This window comes from Cricetulus griseus, chromosome 2 (genome assembly GCF_003668045.3).
Source record: "Cricetulus griseus strain 17A/GY chromosome 2, alternate assembly CriGri-PICRH-1.0, whole genome shotgun sequence".
NCBI classification, from domain to species: domain Eukaryota; kingdom Metazoa; phylum Chordata; class Mammalia; order Rodentia; family Cricetidae; genus Cricetulus; species Cricetulus griseus.
This window is the reverse complement of record NC_048595.1, coordinates 330,102,736-330,113,486: the sequence shown is the minus strand read 5'-3', so window position 1 is coordinate 330,113,486 and position 10,751 is coordinate 330,102,736. Positions and strand designations below refer to the sequence as shown.

Below are 10,751 nucleotides of genomic sequence, written 5' to 3'. Positions count from 1 at the left end.
CCCTTTCCCTCTTTGGTGTCCTTTCATCTGGCTCCAGTTGGCTTCAGAAGGCTAGCTTGCTCCAGCCTCCCATCCTGGTTTGGGCAGCAGCAGGCAGGGGTAGGGACATTCAGCTTTTTCACTCTGTTTTTGTCTTGTTCTGGATATGTCTGTCATGGTGGCTTTTGCATTCCCTCAGCTAGACAGCATAAGATCCTTCTTGCCATTTGTTTGTTTGTTTGGGACAGTGTTTCTCTGTAGCCCAGATTATCCTCAAATTCATAGTAATCTCTCCATCTCTGCCTCTTGAGTGCTGGAATTATGCATGAGCCACCACACCCAGCTAGGATCTTTTTTTTTTTAAATTAATCATTAGATAGTTAATTAATTGTATAGGGATGTTTGTGTTTATCTGTGTGTTTATGGGTGCAGGTGCATACACATCACTTCTTAACACAGTCAATTAACTCATTTTGTGTTCTCACATTTGAAGAGAACACAAATTCCTAAGTATCATAGTTCAGGTTTGGAGCCTCTGCCAGTTTGTCTCTAGTACTGGAATGTTCTGCAGCATCAGCATTCAACAGTCTGTCAATCTCCCAACAGCTCTTCTCACACAGTAGTTAAAGGCACAGAGTCCAAAGCTGAGCTGGGGTTTCCCCTGGGGGGGATGCTTAAGTTAATGAACTTAATTTCAGATATGAAACCATCAATATTCTGCAATTGGACTTTTATCTATTGGGCAGATGTTTGTTTCCTCGAATGAGATGAAAGTAGGGAAATCTGGACAAGTTCTCCGTAAAACAGAATGTAATGCAGGTAAGAAGACTAGAAGAAACACTTGGGCACCCAACCCTAGTCATGCCGCCGGCTCAAACTATAGCTGCACAGCTCAGCGACTTGGTCTAAACATCATCCTATTTGGTGACAGTTTATTCCAACACCTGTCCTTTTAAAAGTCCTGCTTTCTATGAAAATTTTCTACTTAATACTGAATTATCACTCAGTCTGTGGGACTATTCCGTGGACTCTATAGGGAAAGTCAACTTTTAGAGTGAGCAGGCAAAAGACTTCAGGGTCAAACAGAAACTCAAAGGAAGCTTTATTTTTAAATTACCCTGTATGGTGTGTGTGTGTGTGTGTGTGTGTGTGTGTGTGTGTGTGTGTGTGTATGTCAGAGGACAGCTTGAAAAGTTGTATGTGTCCTTCTATCATGTGGGTCCAGGGGATTGAACTCAGATTGCCAGACTTGACCTACGTGTCGAGCTCATTGAGCTATTTCACCAGCCCTAAGGAAAGATGTGTAAATAATGTTTTCTTCCATTGCATTTTGTATTTATCCTTTGCCTATATACAATATTGACTGCTGATTTCAGGAAACTAACTGGCAATGGGTACATGGTTCAAGTGCCTCTTCCAGAAGAGAAAGTCTATTCTCTCCTCATCCAAATCTCATTATTTAATGACACATGAGTCAAATGAAAGAAGTCACTATTAGTCATAGTGTTAAGGAAGAATTGTGTGCTGCTTAACATTTTGTCAACTTGACATAAGCTTGAGTCATGTGAGAAGAGGAACCTCAATTGAGAAAATGCCTCCATCAGACTGCCTGAAGGTAAGTCTGTGGGACATTGTCTTGATTAATGATTGATGTGGGAGAGCCCAGCACACTGAGGGCGGTGCCATTCCTGGATGGCATAAGACGGTGGGATGAACAAGCCATAGGGAGCAAGCTGGTAATGAGCGTTTCTCCATGGCCTTGGCTTCAGTGCCCACTTCCTGGTCACTGCCCTGCTTGAGTTCCTGCCTTGGCCTCCCTCAGTGGTAGACTCCCACATGTACATCAAATGAAGCCTTCCCTTCCCAAGTTGCTTTTGCAATAGAAAATCGACTAAGACACATTGTAACTAATGTATCTGTAGTGTAGATGCTGCTCTATGTAGTTTGTATATAATGAAGGCATTCCATCATTGCAACATCCTCTGAGACAGGGCATTGCTATTATCCTGTTGTAGGGAGGTAATCAAGACTCAGGGAAGTTAAGGATGTTGTTCAATATCATACAGTCATCAAGAGGAGTACTGAACTCCTAGCTAGGCTGGCTTTACAATCTGTGTCCTTAATTACTGAACTATTGCCTCCAACAAATAACTAGTAAAGAAATGATGACAGACACCGGAAGCTGTAAGAGGCAAAGGACACATTTGCCTTTAATTTTTCACTGGTGAGAACGGGCCTTCTGGAGTTCAGAGTCCTGAGCTTGAGAACTTTCGGGGAGTAAAACCTGTGACTTTAAGGCATCCAGTTTGTGGTATTTTCTATTTCAGCATCAAGAAGATAATGCAAATCTATCTGAGCAGTACTTTTCAGTTTTCAAACTGACTTCATTAACTCCCGAAAATAGAGCTAGATCATCGAGGAAATGACTGAGGGATCAAATCACCAACAGCTCTGGGTTCTATCTCTTTATCTATAAAATAAGGCAAATGGCTGCCCTTTGTCAGTCGTCCAGGTATTGCAAGGTTTGAACAGAGACCCACCTCCCACATGAATGATGAATGACTGAATTTTGCATACCACACTTTGCTTATTCCTCCTCCTCCTTCCCCCCCTCCTCCTCTTACTTCTTCTACAGGGACTCTCTACATAGTTCTACCTGTCCTGGAACTAGTCTACTATGTAGACTAGGTTGTCCTGGCACTCACAGAGATCCACCTGGAGTGTTGGGATTAAATTCATGTGCCATTACTCCTAGCCTCCACTTTCTACACTGACTGTACTTTCTTTTCTGAAAACTTGCCTTTGACCTTGAGCTATTTTTCTTACTTATCTTTGAGGAGAGCTAAGACACTGCCTAGCCCTAGAGTGCTTGGGTGCTACAGACACACATAGCTATCTCCTTCGGGGTCTGTAAGTATTGAGGGTAAAATGTGGACTTCAGAGAGCAAGCATGGTTGGGAGGGAAGTTACTTACCCTGAGCTCTGCCATGATCTCAGTTATGTCCTGAGCCTGGGGTTCCAAGGTTGACTCCTTCAAGAAGCATCTGGTCTAGGAGCAGAAAGGCAAACATGTCTGCTTCCTATTAGCCCCTGGTGTAGGCATGATCAGGAACCAGGGAGCACCCTTGAGGAGTGCAAGCAGAAGTTTGTTTTCCTGCTGAAGCCCTTTCAGTCCTGTGCCTAGGGCAATGAAAACTCTCAAAGGTGGTAATTAGTGCCAGTCAGAGTGAGGCTTTGTGAAGCTGACCCCTATCCATTAGGAAATGGACTGAGGCCAGTGGACCAGCCACTTAACCAGGGCACAAAAAGCTAAAAATTCAATGCCTGGCCAACTCCTGCACAATTAGTGTGCTTCTCCAACCATGCTCCAATGCACAGTGGAAGCCCTTTGAGGATGGGAAAGGGCAGCCCAAGGTTGAATGCCACCTTATGCCTTGAAGCAGAGATGTCTAAACAGTGACATCCTGGAGGAGGAACAGGGGCAGAAAGGACAAAGAAGGGGAGGATAGCTCAGTGTGCTTTCGTAGGGGAGCAGAATAAACCCAGAAGGAAGAGAGTAGCGTGTATACAAGCAAAGGGACCCACTCATCTAAATTCTGGATGAAACATTTCCCTGACTTAGTGAGTCATGGCACTTGTATTTCTACACATTTCTTCTCTACTCCATTTTGCTTCCAAGATACCCAAGATTCTGCAAATATTTTGTATTATCAAGAAACAGAACCTTCACTCAGAGTCTTACAACAGCTTTATAATTGTTCTCTTTCTCTCTATGCTCCATCCAAATCCCTCCTTACATTTAAACACTGGGTTTTTTTTTTTTTCTCCTTAATTTTTAACAGATAAGCTCTGAATATGTGGAGTTCCATGACTAAACTCTTCAATGGCTGTTGTTGTCCTTTAGATTAAACACCAGACCCTCAGCTTGACCTATCACTTTGGCTCCTGTTGACCTCCCCAAAGGCAGTAACATTCCCTAAAGTCTTTTCAGTCTCCATCTTTCTTTTCCAGCTTGAGGCCTTCAAGCAAACCATTTGTCTATGCATACATAAGAATATAAGCATTCACATGTATATGGACACATCAATTACGTTTCTGTTGCTTTGATAGAAGGGAGAGTTTATTTTGGCTTCTGGTTCCAGAGGCATACAACCTGTAATGGCAAAGCAGAAGCATGGCTGCCAGAACAAGACGGTGAAAACTCACAACTGAACTGCAAGTAAGAAAAGAGAAAGACTCTGAATCGCAGTGCCTTAAGCTCTCACAGCCAGCACCCAGTGGCATATTCCCCAGTAAGGCTCATCCTCCTAATTTCCCCAGAGTATGATCAGTCGAGGACCAAGTATTCAGAAGCCCAATACTACAGGGACATTTCTCATTCAAGTCACCACAATGGGCATGCATGTTCCTCTCATTGCTTTCATAACCCATATGACACTCTTTTCCCCCTCAATACCTCTTACCACAAGGCATATACACTCAGCCACCCCTTAGTACCTGTCAGGTGTTGGTTTCAGGATGTCTTGTGGATACAAAAATCCTCAGATTCTCAAGCCTGTGTATAAATGGTGTAGTATTTATATATAGCCAACCACATCTTCTCCCATACTTTAAATCATCTCTAGATGTATGTTTACATTTATGATATGTTTATAATACTTATACCATGTAAATGCTATGTAAATATGTTTTATACTGTTTGGAGAACAATGGCAAGAAGAAATGCTGTGGGTGTTCTGTCTAACCTCAGATCTTCCCTGACTATTTTTAATCCATGGTTTCTTGAGCTCACATGTGTAGAAACCACGGTATGAGGGTGTATGGATATTTATATGAATCAATTAGAGGTTCTCTTTGCATTTTTCCCATCCCACTGATTCGTTAGCTCTGTGCAGGATGGTGACTAGTGTTTTGTTTCCTACAATTAATCCAGCACTCTGACCCTAGGTGCTCCCTGATTCTAAGCAGGGGTGGGATAAGGCTTTGGTAATGGCTTTTCAACGTTAAAGCTCCTCAAGCGACTCTAATGCACAGATAGGAATGCTATCAGGGTGTTGAGAGAAGGACTCACCTCCATCAGAGATTAGCTTTCTTCATTGCTATTTGGACCTTTTATCCAATTGGAAATGTTTTATTACTGTTTAGAGGTAGGGTCTTTTCAGACTCTTGCGTTCCCACGAGATGAGTAACTCAGATCTGCTGGCCCAGGGCATTCTCTATCCTAACACCCAGTCCTGGGCTTGAGGGTCACTGGCATTGTTTGTTCGCTCAGAGTCCAGGCTAGGTAAAGGAAGCAGTCCAGAGTGGTTGAAGGTCCAGCTTCTGAAGCCTGACTCTGCTGGGTTTGAATTCTGATTTGAGAACCAAACTTAAGCAACTATTAGGAACTCTGCTTGTAATGGGAGGAAACTTACATTTGATACTCCAAGTAGTGGCTGTAAAGCCAAAGAGAGCCAGTGTGCTGTGTGAAGAATTCAGCACCAAGCCTGACTCACAACAAGAGACCAGCTGCCGAGAGCTTTAAAACTGGTGCTTCAGTCTTCGGAACCCTGTGCCTCAGTTGGGAATCCTCCTTTATTCTCTTCCTTTCTCCCATCTTCTCCTCTTTCCCTTTTGAATTGAACATTTTTCTTTTCCTCATGAGCTATACATATAAAATAGCGATGTGTCTCAGAAAGCCCAGCTATTAAGCACTAACATACCCTTCAAAACCAAAAGCCATTATTACAATTACAATGTCAATTCTGTAGGCCACCCCATCATCTCTAGGTCATGTAATCGCACTCTGCAAGGTGAAAGCACCTTGTGGAGCTCAGTCGCTAAGCAACTGAATGCAGGGATTCTGCATCCCTTAGTCATTCAGGCTTATGACTGTCTGACTGCCTGTCTCTTGAACTCCAGCCACTGCTCAGACTAGGGGATTTGGGAGAGGAAGACAGCTGCCGGTTCAGAAGTGGGAAAGCAGTGGGCATTGAGGAGGCAGTCACTGTTGCATGGTGACATGCCAGGGAGAGGCTTAAACAGGACTGATGGACAGTCAATGAAACATACTAGCCTGACTTTAATATTTTTATTTGTGGTGTGCACATGCATGCATGCGCACGTTTGTGTGTGCGTGTGCATGTGCGTGCGTGTGTGCGTCTCTCTCTCTCTCTCTCTCTCTCTCTCTCTCTCTGTGTGTGTGTGTGTGTGTGGTAAGCCACAGTGGACATGGGAGGTCAGAGAACAACTTTTGTGGCTCTGGTTCTCTCTTTTCATTTTTATGTGGGTTTGGGGGCTTGGATTCAGGTTCTGAGATCTACAAGGAAAGTGCCCTTGTGACAGAGTCACCTTGCAGCTCCATAAAAGCTAACAGTTCTACTAAGCTGAAAGGCAAAATAACTGCTGCTATACACTGAGCAGGGGAGAGCATTAAAGTAATGTTGGAAGAATGAAGCACACAAGAAGATGCTGGATTCTGTTTATGCATAAATCTAGAAAACGTATCCTCAGTGACGGAATATAGATCAGTAGCTGCCCCTGTTACCTCACCACTGCCCATCGAGGACTCACACCAGCAGCAGCTCAGTGTTACCCCTAAATTGCCCTTCTTACTTTGCTCCTCTTCTCACATTGACTCATGGCCAGGACCTGAATATCCTGTTCCTCCTGATTTCCTCCATCATTGCCCTTTCTCTGCCTCACAGCCCCCTTCTTAGGGCAGTTCTTCACACACATCACTCTTGGGAGGATGAGGCAAGAGGATCATGAATTTGAGACACCCAGAGCTACGTAAGTGGACCCCGTTGTGATTTTTCTCATATATTGAAATAGTTTCCTTCACTTGTTTCTTTCATAAAAGAAAACATAGTGAAACCCTTTTTTTTATCTTCTCCACAACATCTGTACTAGCAATATTCTCCAATTTGTAACAGCTATGTCTTTATACATTCAGCTCATGTTGCATCATAATTTAAATGTCATTCTGCAACTTTCTCTATTAAAAAATATTGTAGCTACAAATACAAAATTGACTCCATAGTAATACATGACATCCTATGGATGAACCACTTATATCGGTTGCTAGCCATGATTAATCAATATCATTGTATGGTGGCTCCAGAGATATGTCTATGCCAGAATCCTTAGCATCTGTGAACTTTTTCATATATGGCAAAATACATGATTTGAATTAAATAAATGTCTTGAGAGGAGGAACTTGTCTTGCATTCTAAATGTAATTAGACATATCCTTATATGAGACAGGCAGGGGAAAATTCAGAACATACTTTCAAAAGGGAAGGTCATATGAAGAAGTAAGAGAGAAGGAGGGTGTGTGGGGGGGGAGGTACAGGAGGATCCAGTCATCAAGAAGCTGAAAGAGGTAAGGGGTAGTTTTCATCCTGTATATTTACTAGTAGGGCCCTCACTCTAGCTGGTGTCCCCAGGTAGCTGCCCTCCATAAGTGGCTGACAGGGTCTAATTATATAAATACCCCAGCTCTTTTACCATCTAGGGGGATGACTGGTGTATGTTTTATATTGCTTCCCAGAACTTCCCTGACGGGTTAAACTGCAGTCACCCCTTGTGGGAGCCATCTTGACAATATTCCCTTGATGGGCTTCCCTCTTGCCTGAGTTCCCATTTCCCTCCTGGTATCGTCTCTATTACCCCAATATACCTATGCTTGATTTTTTTGTCTCAGGGTCTGCCTGAGATTTGCTGCAGCCCATTACAACTTTCATTCTTGGTCCCCTTCAATTTGGTAAAAAGTATTTTGCAAGGCTAGTACGCAGATGGGATTTGGGGAAGTGGTTAACTTGGAGACAGTCGATTTCACCTTAACTGATAGTATTTGCAGGGTTCCTGTTACCTAATCAGGTCACATTTGGAATTTTATGGGCATGATTTTTAGTAGATTATTTTGGGGATAATTTGACTTTTATATGATTTTCCAGAGAGTTGACATCTGCAATCAACTTGACTGGACTCAGAATCATCATGGAAGCATTATCACTGGTGTGTTTGTTAGGGTGTTTCCAGCAAGGTTTAACAAAGGAAGGAAGACCCACTCTGAATGTGAGTGGCACTATTCCATGGTCTGGGGTCCTGGACTGATTAAAAAAGAGAAGGAAAATTAAGGCTTTCCCCGGTCTCTGTTTTCTAAGGGTAGATACACTGTGACCAGCTGTTTCCAGCAGCCTTGTCACCTCAGTTCTGATGGATTGTACCTCCTCAAACTGTGAGCCAAAGCAAATCTTGCCTTGAGTAGGTTGTTTTTGCCAGATATTTTGTTACAGTATTGAGAGCACTACCTATGTAATACCCAAAGGGCACAAGCAACTGCTGGATGCTCATGCCAGGGGAATTTGAAAGAGATTAGTGGGCAATCAAAGATAGCTGTCATAGGCAAGAGTTGTGCTCTCCTGAAGAGTGAGATGAGGCTGTGAGTGTCTCACAGACCAGCCAGTGGGTGCTAGCTGGTGTTCAGTTCGACATGGTTGTCTATATGACATAAGCACTCTACTGGCAGGAAACTAAAACTGAATGCTGGAATCCTTATGGTGTCAGAAAGAAATGTGAGCAACAGGAGGGTGATATGTCTGTCTGAATTAAAACACAGAGAGAGGGACCCTAAGTGGTATGTTGCCAATACCTCCTGCCCCAGGTACAAATGCCACAGGAGACTCCATTTTCACTCTCCCTGATGAACCCCTCTGTGTAGGTGCTACCTAGACCCTTGAGGGCAACCACTTCTTCTACATCCCTTATCTCCCCTTTCAATCCTGACTGAACATAAACAGAAACTAGCAAATGGGGAGGGGCAGGAAGCAGAGAGAGCAGAAAGTCAAAAGTCAATAATCACACTGTCATCTCCAGACACATGCTGCTGCACCATGGAGGATATGGGGAAGAATCAGCTTTCCCATGAAGTTAAAAGCTCTCAGAAGATCCTGGATGAACCATTCTAAAGAGATCACCATTGGAACTTCTGTGTGGTTTTGGTTTTGATTGTCTTTGTTTGCAATGAGCCAAGATGAAGACATTCTGAATTTTTTTTTAACTTCTGTCTTTCACAAGCTGGAGAACATTGCCCCATTCAATGAATGAACTTGGAAGAGCCATGAGTAGGAAAGAATAAAGTTGCCATTGCTCATCTCATGGAAGTCCTGTAAACAGCCCATGCTAACATGTTTTCTTGCCATCCACTTTTTAAACTATCTTCATTCAGTCATAAAGTTTCTTCAACTTTTCTAACCAACCCATTTGGTACCTCCAAGCTCTTATACATGCTAATCTCCTTGCCTGTAATGCCCTCCTCCCTCCTTCCCCCTCTCTCTTCCCTATTTGGCTAATTTTTATTTAGCTTTTGGAAGTGTCTGTCAAATATCACCTTCTCTTTGAACTAACCAGTCCTTCCATGCCTTCCCGGCCAGCCTCGGTTAGAGCTCTACTCCTAAACAATAAATACGTCATATCATTTCTGTAGTTGATTTCATGTGTACATCCTGCTATTCTGTGGTGTCATGGAGAGCAGGGAACATGTCTCATGGTATCTGTGTTGTGTAACATAACACCATCCATGGGTGGTGGGAATAGAAACTGGATTAGAAACAGACTTTTCAGAATTTCCCTAAGAAAACCCCATGAGAGGAAAAAAGCCCCAGGAAGCTGATGAGATGCCCATATGTAGGACATGTAAGATATACAGTGTTGGGTTAGCAGAAGGAAGTCGAGGGTGAAGCTCTGTAGGACCACATAAGTAAAGCATACCTAGAGACCACATCTCTGAATTGTCCAGGGTTATTCCTCCCACAAAGAGACATACAGATTATCAGTTACTGCCAAGATACTTTGGAAGTTGGGTTGGAGGCAGAAAGGCAGATTTTTGTAAACTTGACTGCAAAAATTGTGTTTCCTCTGGGTTCCTGGACAGATGCTCAAGTCATTCTATTTATTTACTTTCCTAATTAATTTGTGTGTGTGTGTGTGTGTGTGTGTGTGTGTGTGTGTGTGTGTGTGTGTGTTCATATGTGCATGTGGATATACACTACGTGTGTGTTGGGTGCCCAAGGGGGTCAGAAGAGGCCATTGGATCCCCATGAGCTGGAATCACATGACCTTGTGAGTTGTCTAACATGGGTGGTTGGAACCAAACTGTGTCTTCTGGAAGTGAAGCAAGTGCTCTTAATGCCTGAGCCATCTCTGCAGTCCCTCAAGTCACTGTAACAAAAGAAAATTTAATTAAATGTGTCGCAGGCCTTTGCTTGGCATAGCACTGACATAGTGAGGAAAAAATGCTGACTCCCAGAGGAGCAGCAAACAGCTTTGACCGAAATTTGACACAGGGAAATCCATTAATGTAAAAAATGCAAAGACAGGCATGGAAAGATGACAATCTGCATGCACGTGCACACACACACACACACACACACACACACACACACACACGGGGTGGGGAAGAGAGAGGGAGGGAGGGAAAGAGAGAGATGGTATTTGTCAGCATCCCTCACTACCTCTCCCCACTAAGCACTGAATTCTTGGCTGTCTTCCCCATAAATGATCATGTTCATGAGTTTATAACAAAATGTAGCCAAAATAAAACATGATGAAAGAGAAATGGATGTGTTTCTTTATAGTAGCTGTACATAAGATTGTTTATATTGCACAGCAGGCCATTTTTCATCTTGAAAGGGGCTAAATTTATCCACATAAAACATGATCCTATTCACTGTTTCCTGTGGAGTCACAACTATTGGAAATGCTTTTAGTTCATTCAGATTTAACCTCTA

General features: G+C 43.1%; 1 long non-coding RNA gene across 1 annotated transcript; it reads left to right on the top strand.

The window, feature by feature from the left end:
- The first annotated feature begins 6,654 nt into the window (after nt 1-6,654).
- On the top strand, nt 6,655-9,439 carry LOC113834117. The gene is made up of 3 exons (XR_003482415.2): nt 6,655-6,750; nt 7,917-8,037; nt 8,839-9,439. It is a non-coding gene; the product is annotated as an uncharacterized LOC113834117 (long non-coding RNA).
- The last annotated feature ends 1,312 nt before the right edge of the window (nt 9,440-10,751 follow it).